The 15,497-nt window shown below is 40.9% G+C and overlaps 1 protein-coding gene across 15 annotated transcripts in view; it reads right to left on the bottom strand.

Moving 5' to 3' along the window:
- The window catches only part of nrxn2b (neurexin 2b), a 371,144-nt gene that overhangs the window by 252,129 nt on the left and 103,518 nt on the right, over positions 1–15,497 (bottom strand). The window lies entirely within an intron of this gene.

Here is a 15,497-nt window from a genome sequence, read left to right as displayed (position 1 = left end):
AATAATGCCATCACTCATGATTTGGACAAAATAACTCTTGGCATAATGAACTTCAAGAAGAAAAAAAACAAGTTTGAAATGCACAATGGATCGCAGAAAGAATAGCAATAATCTAAAATGTACATTGTACATATGCATTTGACTGTTTAGAATGGGTCATATTTTTATCATTTTATTGGTGATAAACCCTTCAGGTTGTAAACAGCCAAAATATAATCTGGCATAAGTGACCATGTGCATCAAAAGAGGGCTCTACTTTCATACCTTATTCCTCTAGATGTGCTAATTCCAAGCAATTGAACATAGAACAGTATAGTATGTATCTGGCAGGTGATGTCAAAGTGGCATTAGTACCATTAGCAAGAGGCGACAGCTGACAGCTCGCCCTGTGGCAACAACAAGCAGCTACGAGTGGGCGTCATCATAAATAATGGCCGTCATCCATTTCGACAGGAAAAACAGAAATCTGTGCTCAAGTACACACAGACAGTGATTTATGAACTTTTTCATGCAGGCGTGCTGACTAAAAAACACACATTCACACTCTAAGCACGGAAATTGAAACTACAAAAAATTATTTTATTTTCTCCACACTTTTGGACGCACTAAAGAAATGCACTTGCCCCTGAACGGCAGAGATGATTACTACAACATAACTTCATGGTTGCCATGGTGCCCCTCCTTGCAGGCTCCTTTTTTGAATAGATTGAAACGGTTTCATGTTTGTCACTGATTTGACTTGACGGACAGATCCATTAGCATCGCTCAGGCATTCACGTATTTGTGCATGTGTGTGTTTGTGACTAAGCAGCCACCTGGAACACAAACAGTGATTGAAAGATCAGGTGCAGATTTTGCTGTACAGTGTCCATGTATGCAAACAGACACAATGTGATATATGTATTTAATCAATGTATTGATTTTAATGTTGCACCACAGCCCTCAATATTCTATTGCAAATTTGTCCATCATATTTAGCACAATGGCTGCATACAAAGGAAGGTCCATGAGGCATGCTTGGGGGTGTTTGGTGTACAATAACACCATTAACATTAAATAGTGCTCATCTTGTTATTATTTATGTGCTTTTATGTACTTTTAAAATGATATAGACACCAGTTAATAAAATACTCCATAAATCTCAAGGTTATCTACAAGTATTTGTATGCTTCCACTCTTGGTCAAAATGCTGGGATTCTGCAGGCTGCTCCCTCGACTTCCATTACCCTGTTGTTAATGCCCCCCCCCCCACCTATGACCCCTAGATGTTACCAATTGTTACATGTGATTAAACAATTTCCAGCTGCCATTTTCAAGAAAAAACACAAAGAGTGCTGAGCAGTGGTTATTGCTGAGCAACAGCAAGTTGTCATACATTGACTTCCTAAAGTTGTGACGCAAGAAATTGGAAAGTTCTCATACCTGACCATTCAGGTGATTTAGGAGTGATATAAAAAGTTTTCAACATGATAAGTCTGTAAGGTTGGAAATGGAGGACAGGGCCCCTGTAATTACTTAGAGGAAAAAAAATGCTTTAACGCTTCGGAAAGGCTGCTTCCATTGTCTCCGTAGGGCTAATCAAACACGAATGGTGAATTGTTAATGCAAACGGTCATTGTGTACATGCAGGGTGTTATTACAGGAGGATGTAGTCATTCTGCCAAGCTATGGATAATAAGACGCCTATGGATGAGTGTGTGCGCTTGAATAGCAATCAAATAATAAAGGCCGTGCCTCTGAGGCTTTGCCAATCAGAAATATGGTGGAAATCAGACTCATGCCGGCACTTCAGTAGCAAAAAACACGAATGAACAACAAAAGTGCCAACAATAAATTGCAAGTGTACATGCCGATTCTCAGTTGCATGTTTGTGTCCCTTTCTTTGAGCAGTAAGCCTGGTTCTAATCAAAGCCACTGAAGCACATTTGAATGAAAAGCGGCTGATTTGGCACTCGCCATGTGTGTGACTTGCTCCACTCTTTGTATTAGTGTCCATTAGCTACTGATTGGCCTGTGGTAGAAGAGGAAATCGAGGGGTACTTGGAATAAATGTAGTGAGAGTCCTTAAGGGGCCAATTCATGGAAAAGTTTGGCCCAATCTTGTCAACAGTTTGTTGACCAGGTAGTTGTTTATCTGCATGTACTGTTTATTTATTTATGACTCATTCAACAGAGTTGTAATGTTTTTTACATTAACATTAAAGCTGTATCTACCCAATTCAGGCATCCAAACGTACAAAGCAGCATTAAAATTAGCTACAACGTAAGATGTCTTAATTTTTACATTTCTAACTGCTGATATGACAAGCATTTTTGGTTGTCCACCATGTTTTTGCCACACACTCAAGTGTGCCAATGGATTACTTCAATGCACCTTGGCAGCTTTAGACCAAATAAAAAAGGGAGAGAGAAAACGTGTGGGTTGGAAATATTTTGGGATGTGAATATAAAATCTGGGGCAATGAAACGTTGAAATATATATAATAACTCCAAATAAAAAATTCCCAAGGCAGCAATCTCCTCAAAGAAGGCTATTGATGGCAGGGGCACTACAGTCCGACTAAGTGGAAAATTATGTATTTATGGCTTTTATAGTGCCCATTATTTGAGATGGAAAAAAAGTGAAAAACACATAGTGGTCATTCTAAGTGGCCTCATGTCTGGTCGACAGGAAAGGCAGAAAAAATATGGTATAAGTTGTGAAAAAATCTTACTGACATAGTTTAAAGGGGACTTATTATGCTCATTTTGCAACCCTTTGTATTGAGTTGTGGACTCCTATAGAGCAGCTACACACAATACCCCACACAGAAAACGCTCTAGATCTTCCAATACCTGCACCGATTTCAGCTGTATTTCCTTGGATTCCTTTAATTTATTCCACTCACGGCCCACCTCCAGGCACGCCCACTCCGCTGTGATTGGTCACGCACTCAAAGTGCTCCCTAACTTTCTAATATAGTGGGTAAAGAGTTGATAATAAATTAATAAAGTCTTTGTAGAGCTAGTGTGTGGCAGCTCATGAGCTATTGGCTGGAGTCCCCTGACTTACCGTGTATGAACTCAAAGAGTAGGCTCCTCCAGTCTTTCCTGATTGAGGAGGAGCACTCATTGTCACACACACTTTGTCAGTAGCACCGCTGGTGCCGTGGAGCTCAGGAGAACCAGGACGTATGGCGGCTGTCACAAACTTGGCCTGTCCAAGGAGGAGCAGGCATAGTCTGATACACTTTGTCAGAGGTATTGCTGGTGCCGTGGAGCTCAGAAGCCGGACGTGAGAGCGCATCTTCTTCCATCTCCTTCCGTTTATTCGTCCAGCTCCTCCTGGTGGATCAAAAGGGTTTCTCTGGCAAGCTGAGAGACATAGTCTCTCCAACATGTCCTGGGTCTTCCTGAGGCCGAGTACCAGTTGGACGTGCCATGAAGGGAGGGAGGCATTCTTACCAGATGCCTGAACCACCTCATCTGAAATCCTCTCAATGGGGAGGAGCAGCGAGCAACTCATTCCGTCCGTTTGTATCAGCAATCTTGTCCTTTCTGTCACTACCAAAAGCTCATGACCATCGATGATGGTAGGACTGTAGGTCAACTGGTAAATTGAGAGCTTTGCCTTTTGGCTCAACTCCCTCTTCACCGCCATCATGGGGGCGGCTTCAACAAAACATATTCCATTGTATTTTCCAAATGGGAAAAAACACACCTACACACGCACATATAACTGCCTGCTAAATAATTCAAAAGAGGGACGTTCGGCATCTAAAAGCAGCTGCAACTTTAATGGAGCTCTTTGGCTGCATCAAAGTCAGGCCACAAATGCATCTTGGTGTCCACACAAGCCAATGACAAAGAAGGCGGACCAAGTTATGCACGGCACACCAAAGGCGCTCCGGCCTCCACCGACCATCCAGGTCCAAAGAACTTACCAATTCAAAAAGGTTGTTATTTTACACAGGGAAAATGTTAGTGTGCTTGTTCCTTTTGAGATTTCGCTGCTTGGATGTGCTAATCTCTGCTGTCTGCAGGGAGGGAATGCTGCCTCGATGGCAGCTGTGTGGAAGTGAGATGAGGCACTCACTGCTGACGACACAGAGGGTTATTTTAAAAAGAAATATAATAATAAGTGGCCAAGATGACAGCCTTATTAGAGGCTTTAAATTGTGACATTAATTAAGGTGAGAAAGGGCATTGTGGGTATTGGGCTTACTGTGGCTGCAAATGGCAGGTAATAGCTCTCTTAAGGGACTTTGAGGATACTTAATGGACTAATGGCCTCCCAATTAACTTGTGCTAAAGCTAGGGCTAGCCATCACATTTGAAATTTGGTCTAGGAACAATGTTGTCTATGGAGACGGTGCCTGGCAGATAATTTGGTTGCAACATGAAAATGGTCTTTTGTTTTGTTGCTTAATGAATGCTGGCCAAACACAAACAGCGTTTGAACGTGTATCCACGCTCCCCAACAGACATGCCATAAATACTCTCCCTGACAGCATATACAAAGATTGTTTTTGGAATAAAAAGTCAGTCTATGCGGTGGCTGCACCCAGTGATGAATCATAGCTACGTCGGTAACACAACATCCTGTCTGGAATCACTAGATAAACAGTGTGACAAAATAATGTAACAACATTCTAGATGCAGGATCAGTTATTTGTTGGTTTCTTTTGGGCGCACGGCCACAGTGATGACAAAAGGTTGAGCGGCAACTGTAATATTAGCTAACAAATCAGGAGGCTGCCTGAGCAAGCCAAATGATTAAAACAACAATAGGAAATCAGTCCACTTATTACTTAATCAGAGGTCTTTATCACCGAGCGGGAGGAAGAAAAGAAACACAGGGTGCTGGGAGGGAGGAGGAGAAAAAAAAAAAAGCAACCTGTTCCGATGCGTGCATAAACAGAGCAATCTTGGTAAATAATTATTCAGAGTGTTTGTGAATGTTGATTACAAGCTTCCCCTGGTTGTGCGTAATGAGCGAGAGACACTGGCTCATCAAATATGGATGAAATGAACATTGACGCTTTCCGCCGCGACACTCAATCACGGTCGTAGCAGACTAAGGTGAGCTTACAGGGAGACAGGTAAACAGTGGCGTGTAGCTAATGTGAGAGGTGACAGAATGAAAGAAAGTGTTCAGTTTTCTTCTTCAGTGATATGCTTATTTTGGACTAAGATGGAAGTCATCATTCCCAATGCAATCCTGCATACAGGACTGAGAAAGACTTAAGAAATCAAAGTAAATACACTTTGCAGCCTGTCTGACTTTTCCCTAAACCCATACCTGATCTTGGCTTGTCTTGAACAGGCAGGGCTAAGGTTCACTAAAAACAAAGGCCAGGAGTAACAAAGGGAGATCAGGGGAATCTCTGAACGCGGGAAGACAGTCAAATCAAAGAACAAGTTGAGGGGGAGTCAGGAAAAAGATTTGTTCGATTCGGTGAGATTGTACATTTATCCCACAATGGTTAAATTTGAGCGGGAGTTATATCCCCACGCATGTGTTACCACACGCACAGGCTCTACAATTTTGGGGAAATTTTGGTTGGTGTGGCCAGCAAGTAGAGGATGTAGGCTAGTCAGAGGGGTTGCAAGCGTATCGTACTTTTGGAACATGTGATTTGTGGCACCGACATTCTTGCCGCTAACCCTCAGATGTAAAAATTGGTAGCTTTTAGATTGTGAGTGTGGCGTGCCACTCATCCGTGTTAGGTGCACTTCACATGAGGAAGTTGTATGTTTGCACAAGGCTCATGAAACCCATTCACTTCAATTGCAAGATAGGCTGTGAGATTTCAAAAGTAACAATAACCAAATACAAGAACGATAACTACTATGACAAAAATCTGCTATAAACACATTAACAATATACAATAAATCTTTATGTAAGTAAATTATTTAAATGTGACAAAAGTGAACAACATTAACAATATTCATTTTCTACCACTCATCCTCACGAGGGCCACGGGTATGCTGGAGCCTATCCCAGCTGTCTTCGAGCGAGAGGCGTGGTACACCATGGACTGGTGGCCAGCCAATCACAGGGCACATATAGACAAACAACCATTCACACTCACATTCATACCTATGGACAATTTGGAGTCGCAATTAACCTAGCATGTTTTTGGAATGTGGGAGGAAACCGGAGTACCCGGAGAAAACCCACGCATGCACAGGGAGAACATGCAAACTCTGCACAGAGATGGCCGAGGGTGGAGTCAAACTCCTAGCTATATGGCCTGCGCGCTAATCACTCCGCCGCCGTGCAGCCCATATTAACTATATATCAGCTAAAAAAGTATTATTGATTGATTTTTTACATTCCATACCCCATATTGAAAGGTTGTGCAAAGCATAGGATAGGAAAGGACAGAGTCATCCAATTGGACGCTTACAAGTAATTGCTATGAGTACAAGAAAGAGAAGAAGAAGTAAAGGAAAAGATGAAAAACATCCCACCTGCAGCCTGGGCTCAATATTTGCTTTCTTTCAAAGCTCCCAACTTACTTCTCTTTGAGTTTGGCTAAAAATAAGGGTTTTCCTCCAAAAACAGAAGGCACACCGGTTTAGTTGACTTGGAATAACACATGCTTGCAAAATGCAGGTTATTTATTTAGTGTGAGGAAAAAGACCCCCTGTGGTTTTGGAAAAGGATGCAGATACCTAAGGCTGCTGCATTATACAATCCACACCCTGTGAGAATATTCCATAATGGGACAGAAGAGATAATGAGTCCCCGGTGGTGCATTGGGGGGTGGGGTTCACATCTGGGGCTCTGAGAACTCATTTGCCCTAACATTTCAGCTAAAAGGTCAGACAAGTTTTATGAGTAGTGTAAGCGTGCAGCTGAAGTGATGCTGGCAGGTTGTAGCGCTCTTCATTTACTCCGTGTAGGAGGCTCTTGCGTCAGTTTCCAGGTGGGAGTTGTCTGCATTGTTTAAATCAAGAAGGAACTTATTGACCTTTTCTTTGTGGAATGAAGGTGTATTATGCATGGATCTGACATCAGGACGAGGGCAATAAGAATTTGGACAATGGTCAGGAATTAAGGCAGCGTACTTACAATCAGGGTCAGAGACATTTTACTCATCAGCGCTCTACTCTGTATGATTGTAGAGGACATAGAAAGTCCCGGACAGAATAAAGCTTTTTTGGCATGTGCTGAGCCAGTCCGCCTCGTTTCTGATTACTCATCAGTGGAGATGTGACAGTGGAAAAAGGGGAAAAAAAAGTGGTGAATCCTGTCCGTGGGGGTATAAAAAAGATGTCAGCATTTATTCTTTTTTTTCTCAGAAATGTCTGCTTTTGTTTATCGTGAACTCAAAAAGAAGACAGAACGCAAATCAGAACGACCTTGAATTGAGCTAATGCACAAAATGTACTTCAAAACAGCTTGATGTGCATTTTGAAAACAAAGAGGTTGTCTAAACCTACACCAGGAGGGAAAATGGATTGAGTTGGCCTCCTGGGTAGGACTGCAAGATTTGGGAAAAAATGGTATTTCTTAGAATGAAGATTCTCCAGCATGGTTCAGACTCAAATAATCAATTAAACCAAAAGTATGTAAAACCTGCATCGGAATATGTTGCATTGTCCGTGTATATTATGTGTGTTTCATTCATTCATTCATTTTCTACCGCTTATCCTCATGATATCTTATCCCTATATTTTATATATATATATATATATATATATATATATATATATATATATATATATATATATATATTAAATGGCTTTTTCTCTCATTATATCTACAATATTGGGTGTGTAAAGGTGTCTATAGGGCTGTAACGATGTTAAAGAAGACATCCTACTTGAAAATTGACCTATTACGGTTGTGACTGGAACCAGTTAACCGTGATGAACAAGCGATTACTGGATACCGCTATCGCAATAGGTTGTGATGTTGGGCCATATCGCCTGGCCATACACTAAACCAGTTCCTGTCATTGTTTGTCCACCATTATTAATTGAACACCAATATCAAAAAGGTGCACACAACTACTGTCAAATAAGGACATTGTTGACACAGAGATGGACACAGAGTGGGGGTGGAAAGATAAATGTGGCATTTTACTCAACCTTTTGGCTTCACAGCCAGACAGACGGCACAGAGACAGGAGGCAGAAGGATGGACTTTTCCGCCGCAATCTCCCCCGGTGTCACCAAGTCTAAGCTTTGCAGTCGCTGGCATTTCATGGCATAATTGAATCTGGAAAAGGCTGCAGGTACACAAAGGGAGTCTTCTAACACTCATGAAATAACGTTCTTTTCTTTGTGTGTGTGTGTGTGTGTGTGTGTGTGTGTGTGTGTGTGTATGTATAGAAAGAGAGGGAGGAGCAGTTCTTTTTTTAATAATAAAAGCAAGGATTCTTGTCTTGAGCCACACAGAAGTGAAGGTGTCATGTGGAAAATGAGAATTTTTCTCACTTCATCCTTGCAGTCACTATGCACAAACACATAATGTGATCCTGACTGGCTATAAATTAGACAAGCACAGCCAAGATGAGGCAATATAAAACTAACCGTGAACTTGAGCCCTATTGGCAAACACTCAAAAAGAGTTTTTAAAGTAGTGCCTCTTATACGTACATGAGCATACTACAAAAATATTGATGAGAAAGACGTATATATGGACACCCGATTCACTGCAGTCCCTCTTCACAAGAAAGCTCATGTACGGAATCTTGCACAAGTTTAACAGGCATTTAACAGGCTACTCACTAATTCACTGGAGTCACCCATCACAGAGTGTATGCACAAAAACTCACACGTGCAACAATTTGCACCCTTGAGTAACTTCAGTCTTCATTAAACACCCGTGAGCCAGTGAAACTTGCAAACTGAGCCAGTGAATTGTTTGTTTTGCTGAGTGTGTGATGCAACTCGGGCAGGAAGCGGAATGCATTGAGTGAAACATTTGCATAATTAATGGTTAGGGCGCTAAAGGTGCTGTCTGTCTTTGTTGGGTTCTGTATGGAACACTATAAACTAACAGAAATTAAATTTCAACTTGACATCCACCTCCGTAGTATGTCCTGTGTGGGTTTGGCCGCAAACAACCAAATACATTGGTAGTATGTGTGATAAAAATATTGCAGATTTATAAGACTGGTTGTTGCAACACTCACAAAGTATATATTGTGTGGGATTCCCAGGTAACGGATTTGTTTATTTGGGTGATGACTTGAACCCAAGTCAGTGATGATGATGATTTAGACCCTGTGTTCCAGAAGGAGGGTATGTGTACCCCCATGAGTACACCAATTGTGCACCTAACAATTGGCTGATGACTGTGACAGTATTTTAATGCCATTTCTCAATAATGGAACATTACTGATGCAGAGTGGCCAGAATATACATTTACATTTGTTTTCAATATTTGTGACTAATATTAATGGAGGGAAACAGTGACTAATAATAATTAGTCAACCATGAAAAAGCAATCATTTACTTTTTTTTTTAACTGCAATAGAGCGAGTTTGCATGTGTTCAATATGTATTTCTTAATGCATTTCTCCTTGCTTGTTGAAAAAAATCTGCTACACATTACTGGGGAGCAAGTTGTGGTGGGTTTCTGCATGATTCGCCCTATTTGCATATAAATGCAACTAAGTAGTTATACAGTCGCCAGGCAAAATGGCTCCAAAATCTAACTCTCTAAAATGCTAAATAATGGCTTCTATGGGGAAGGTTGATAAGTATAGCTAGTGCAGCTGTGCAAGAGTATGTTAGTAAAGCACACTACCTAAAACTTTAAGAGTCGCTAAAGACATTGAGTTGACAGTCCGATATTTGAGCTTAGTTACTGGCGCGATCTTTGGATCCTGGTTCAAGCCCGGGGCTGGCTGAATCATAGCAAAAACAATGATAAACTTTGTGCAAAACTGAGAAGCCCTCAACAGCAAAGCTATATCCCACACACACCAATCCATTCATCGCTTCAGCCAATGTGCACACAGCATCGCCCAAACGTCAGATTCTGGAAGTGGTCACGTAGTGGTGGACTGACTTCATGCCTTGGCTCTGCGATCACAACACAAGAGGGGTGAAATGATGTCGTGTAGACCTGGCCTCATCCACAATGTGCTGAGGATTAATCTCACTGCAACATCTGGCAGAGGTTGGCCGCTCATCAACATATTCAAAGCGCAAGACTTGTCCAAAGGCTGGTGAGCAATTTCGGAGGGAAAGAAAGAAGCCATTCAAACCTATTGGTCCTTTTTTTTGGTCTGTCCATTCATCCTGTGTGTGGGTGTGTGTGGGTGTGTGTGGGTGTGTGTGGGTGTGTGTGGGTGTGTGTGTGTAAAAAAGGCAGCAATCATCCACTTATCGATTGCTTTGTTTGAACAAATCTCTCATGCGTTCAATGAAAACTGCTCACTTAAGATTTATTGATCTGAAGGCCCCTGTTTCACACTCATTTAAGTAAATGCATTATGGGCGTGCAACTTAAATACGCTCCTGAGAAAAATTTGAAGACCAATTTACATTTTGCACTTTTGGATTTTAAGGAGGTTTTCTTTTCGTCAACTGATCAAAAGTTCATGACGACAACTTTTAAAAGCCAAAATCTTGACAAAATATGGATTCAATGTAATTTTTTAGTCAGGTATTCACAATCTTTTGATAGCAAAAGCAAAAACACTTTCCCTCTTTGTAGGCTGTCACATTGTTGAGCTGCATAAGCAAGGCCTCTGGCAGCGTGGCATTGCTGCTGAGGTTGGACGCGTAGGACAGTCAGTTCTTCAAAAGATCATGAGGGTTATGGAACAAAAACTTCAAGTGGTAGACCACCCCGCTGCCCCCCAAATAATGGAGCTTCGGGTTGTGCAGGGGCGTCAAATGGCATTCGGCTATGAGGAGATGCTGCAGGAGGCATCCTTCATGACTGAAGGCCCTCATCTGTTTGGTAATTACTGGGTTTTTCAATGGGACAACTCCGCAGTTCACAAGCCCATCTGACTAAACAAAGGTCTTCTTTTTATGCAATTGTATGGAATATACAATATATAATATGCACTTTTTCAACTGGTCTTGAAATTTTGATCAGGAGTGTATACATATGACCTTTTTTCAACTGGGCTGGTCCATTGTGTACCTGTTCAAAAGTGATGGAGGATAATGCACATGAGCACAATTTGTTCCAGAAACAGAAAATCTAGGTTAATACCACAACAACACAGGTACATGTAATATCTTCTCTGTATTGTTATCTCCTTTTGTTGCAAAAGAAAAATACATTTTGCCATTATGATTTTTGTTTCTCCCAAACAAATAAGAATAAAATCCACTCTCTATATTGGGTGATCCCAAATAATCTCATTTAAGTACAGTAATCCCAACATCAAGCCATTTTCCCCAGCAAGAAAAGCAGTGATAAAAATGCTAGTTGCCCTCCCTGAGGATGGGATTAGCTTGGAGGTCTGATGACTGAGACAGAAAAGATCATTAGCCTTGATCAGATTGATTAAGATCAGCTTGGCTAGGCAAGAACATCCCTCAGCCCAACATTAAATCAGACAACCTGAGCAGGTTTGTATTTAATCTGCTGCTGTCCAATCGTAAAAGAGCATAACTAGTCCGACTGGGCCAGCTCACGCTCTGTCCAATCACCAGGTGGAAATTAAAAATGGCCTCAGTGTTTTAGTGCTTCTTAAAATGCATGAATTCGGCTTTTCCATTTGTGAAGCACTTTATCCATCAGCTGAGGGAACTATCTACATCACATTTGCATAACCGCATAGACATTCAAGCCAAAAAGCCCCAAATAACACGGAACAATCCAAAGATAATAACAAAAAAAGAGGCACTCAGGTCATACAACCATTTGTCCAACCTCCAAGTCACCACAACCATGTGGAGTGATTGTTACACCGACAGACAATGAGGTGTTTAAATATCGAGACTATACATCATACATGAGGTCCTTAAGGAGGAACAGGGGTGTACATGCTCATATGACGACACAGATGGCAGCATATGGATTGTTCGCCATAGGAAAGGGGGTCAGTGTCGCATGAACATCATCAATCCACCAGGCAACATGTTCAAGTAAGGGCCAGCAAACACTTTCCCCCAAAAGCCTCCCAGGCTTCTGTACCTTGGCGTCATCAATCTCAAAGCACCTTTGGAGGCAGGGTTTGTGACATTAATTAGCCTAAAAGAGGTCAAAGGAAAATCCCCTAAAAATAGCAAAGAGGGGTGCGGGTACCAACCAAAGGTGATTAGTACCACGGTCCAATTAAATGTGTCTCCATTACACTACAAGACTGTTTACATGCATGGATTTACCATTTGGGAATGGTAACAGTTGTTCACTTATCTTGACGTGTGTTTGCTTTTCAAAAATCAAAGACACCCAATGGTGTATAATAACAATAAACAATAATAGTAATAAAATAAAAGAAATAACTTTCCCACACAACATAGCGGTTTACAATATGATCGGCGGAAGTTTTGAAAGGTGTGTGCATCTTACCGCAGAGTTTTTATCCTCAGCCACAGCAACAGCCAGTGGTTGCTTTCACACTGGGAGTTCATTGTTGCCGCATAGCGGTGACGGCGAATCGGAAAAGGACTGCTATTGTGGTACGTAAGTGCCGCATTCCAACGGATGCAAGTCACGGTGTGTAGCCACATTTTCTGCCTGTTGTTTAACGTTTTGGTTTCCTTCTCTTTCATTGCCTTGTCACTTTCTCTAGCCTCTTCAATCCCCCCCACGTCTTCAAACACCCGCTTCTTTATGTGTCCTCTGTGTGGGTGACGTACGTGCGATGGTGATGTAAGCAATTTCTTGAAGCAGATAAAAAAATATTGAATATTTTATATAATTGATGTACTCGAGTTATTCGAATAATCATTGCAGCTACAGAGTTCCATGAAAGTAAATCACGTTTGTACAAATGTCAATAAATAATACGAATTCAATTCAATATTAATAAATTTGATTTTTTTTCAGTTGGAGCATAGAATACGTGTTTAGGATTTTTTTTAATTATTAGAGCCCTGTAGACGTGAACTAACACCCCTATAGTCACTTTCAGACTCTTTAATTCTACAACAATTTTCTCATGGAATGGGAGGAAACTTATTTTCACTATGCTATGGTCAATGCAACATCCCATAACATGATGCCTAGTGGCCAGAATACTACATAAATAGAAACTTGTTTAATTTTGACTAATAATAGTCCATAATAATAGTCTAATAGTCAGCGTGGGTGGTGTGCCATCAACTGAAAGGAGGTAGAAACATTGCAGTCACATTAAAAAAAAAGGTTGTGGACCTTCCCCTGTCAAATTTTCCGCAGGGAATGTAGGAATTAAAATAACTCACCTCAAAACTTCATGTAAGCTGTATGTCAGTGAAATCTAAACGTGTGAGTGCACGGTGTGATGAATAAAGACATGGAATTCTTGTAAACGAGGTAACGCTTATTTTCCGCATCAGATATAATGAATGTAGCAACTTAAATTATGTGGTGCCTTTTGAACGCAAACATCCTTTGTCCAAACTTGGCCGTGGAGAACTTTTAAAAAGAATGATAAAAAAAAGACACATCCTGTTTAAACAGGACAGTATAAAACACTACAAATTCAGTGTCTAAGTTTGTGAGCGCAGGTGTATCATACTTCCAACACTATTAAAGCCACTTTGACAAAAAGAAAGGAACAATGAGATATTTGTGTTTTATGTGCCTGGCGACATTTCAATTGTACTTTGTTTACAAAGCAGATCTCCACTCAAACAGTGTGCTCATTTGTCATGAAATACAGGCATCATGTTTGAACTGAGCAGTTATAAAAATAGTAAGAGTTGAAGCAAATATTCTTTAGTAAACTACTCGACATCAGCTTGGTCACAAGTTACCTGGAACTCAAAAACGCTCCTGAAAATGCAACAGAAAACAGACTCATCATTCCCTCATATCGCTGCTGTAGAAGTGCCCAATGAGTCAATAAACACAACAAATATACAGCCAAGATTACACAGCATGCTCTGTTGCATAAAAAGTCTACACTAGCCAAATTGGAACCAGTGACACAAAGTAACACAGTTACAAACACAATTTTCTTGTAATTAGCAGTAGACTATGACAACATGCACCTTCACTTAATTGAAACAAATATATAAGTAATAACTGCAAGACACTGGGGAGCAACTTAACTTGGGGTCATAATCTTTGTTACGTATTTTAGAAGCATTTAGCATAATTTCAATGCAATGATATATAAACTGCTGAGTTGGATTGTTTTAGTACTTGCAAGTACTGTACTTGCAAGTATGGGCAAGGATTTTGGAGCATGCAGACACCATGTAGCCCTTTTAGTGCAAGAGGAACTTTTGTTGTGTGCAGGGCTGCTTTGGGCTACGGGTAATATGTGATGCGCTTGCCCCCTGCGACCACATCTGACTCTGTGAGCGTACACGTGGTGGGTGCATGCCAGTCTTGGCACTTCCCCTGTATGACTGTCCAAGGAACGGAGGTTTTCAGTTAATAATGTGAGAAGACTAGAAATAAATGCATTGTGAAATACAAAACCTAAGTTGTGGATACCATGCTCCGGTAAAACAAGAATATTGGACTCAATATTGGACTCATGAATTATCGGGATCGGTATTGACAGCATAAAACCCTGGTGGGAACATATCACAGTTAAAATACAATGGAGTGGAGCCAGCCAATGACAGTCATTTGGGTGGAATCAACTCATTAGCATTCCATTCAGCTGTAACACAACACAGATGGGCAAACGCTCCAGGTCAAAACTTAGATGTCCACCTGCAACTCAAAGACAAACAGCACTCTTGAGGACGAAAATGCACATTCTGGATAAAGACAAATGGTTTTAAAAGAGGAATGAGGGAAACCCTCTACGTCAAAGCTGAGAAATAATTTCAGAACAAAGGGGGGGTCTACTGCACCATCTAACCTGCTGTCCTTTCATCCCTTCTTAAAAGATTCAACAATTTAGCTTCTAACAAATAAACCCGATACAGCCACCTTGCTTCAGGCGCATCCGTGACCATTGAGAATAGAATCCTAACGAGGTGATACCACCCAAACTAATGTTGTTGGCTTGCACAGGCCCCACTAAATTGTGTCTTAATGAGGGTCGTTTTTATGAAGCCAATCTTGTCTGGGCATGCCTCTACCTTTAGAGCAGTGATTACACTGCCAGTACATTGCAAGGCTCTTGCACACCAGTGTGTTAGCTCGGGCACAGCATCCATGCACAGAGTAGGAAGAGGGGTTATCAATTTCAAATTGAGGAAAATTTGCCAAGAATCTGCAATAGTAAAGTTCACAAGATTGGATATAGCTTATTCTGTAATAAAAATAGAAATATGAAGAAGAAAAAGAGTAAAAACTGATATAATATGTCTGCTGTGTTAATATAGATATAATATAATAGAGAACATATTATGGATAAAACTAACGAAAACATTGTAATTACTTCATGTCTGTTCCATACTGTAAATACGAGGGGTAT

This window comes from Doryrhamphus excisus, linkage group LG2 (assembly GCF_037039965.1).
Source record: "Doryrhamphus excisus strain RoL-2023G ecotype Guam linkage group LG2, RoL_Dexc_Guam_v1.1, whole genome shotgun sequence".
NCBI lineage: Eukaryota > Metazoa > Chordata > Actinopteri > Syngnathiformes > Syngnathidae > Doryrhamphus > Doryrhamphus excisus.
Note: the sequence above shows the minus strand (reverse complement) of the source record. Positions and strands in the feature narration are given on the sequence as shown.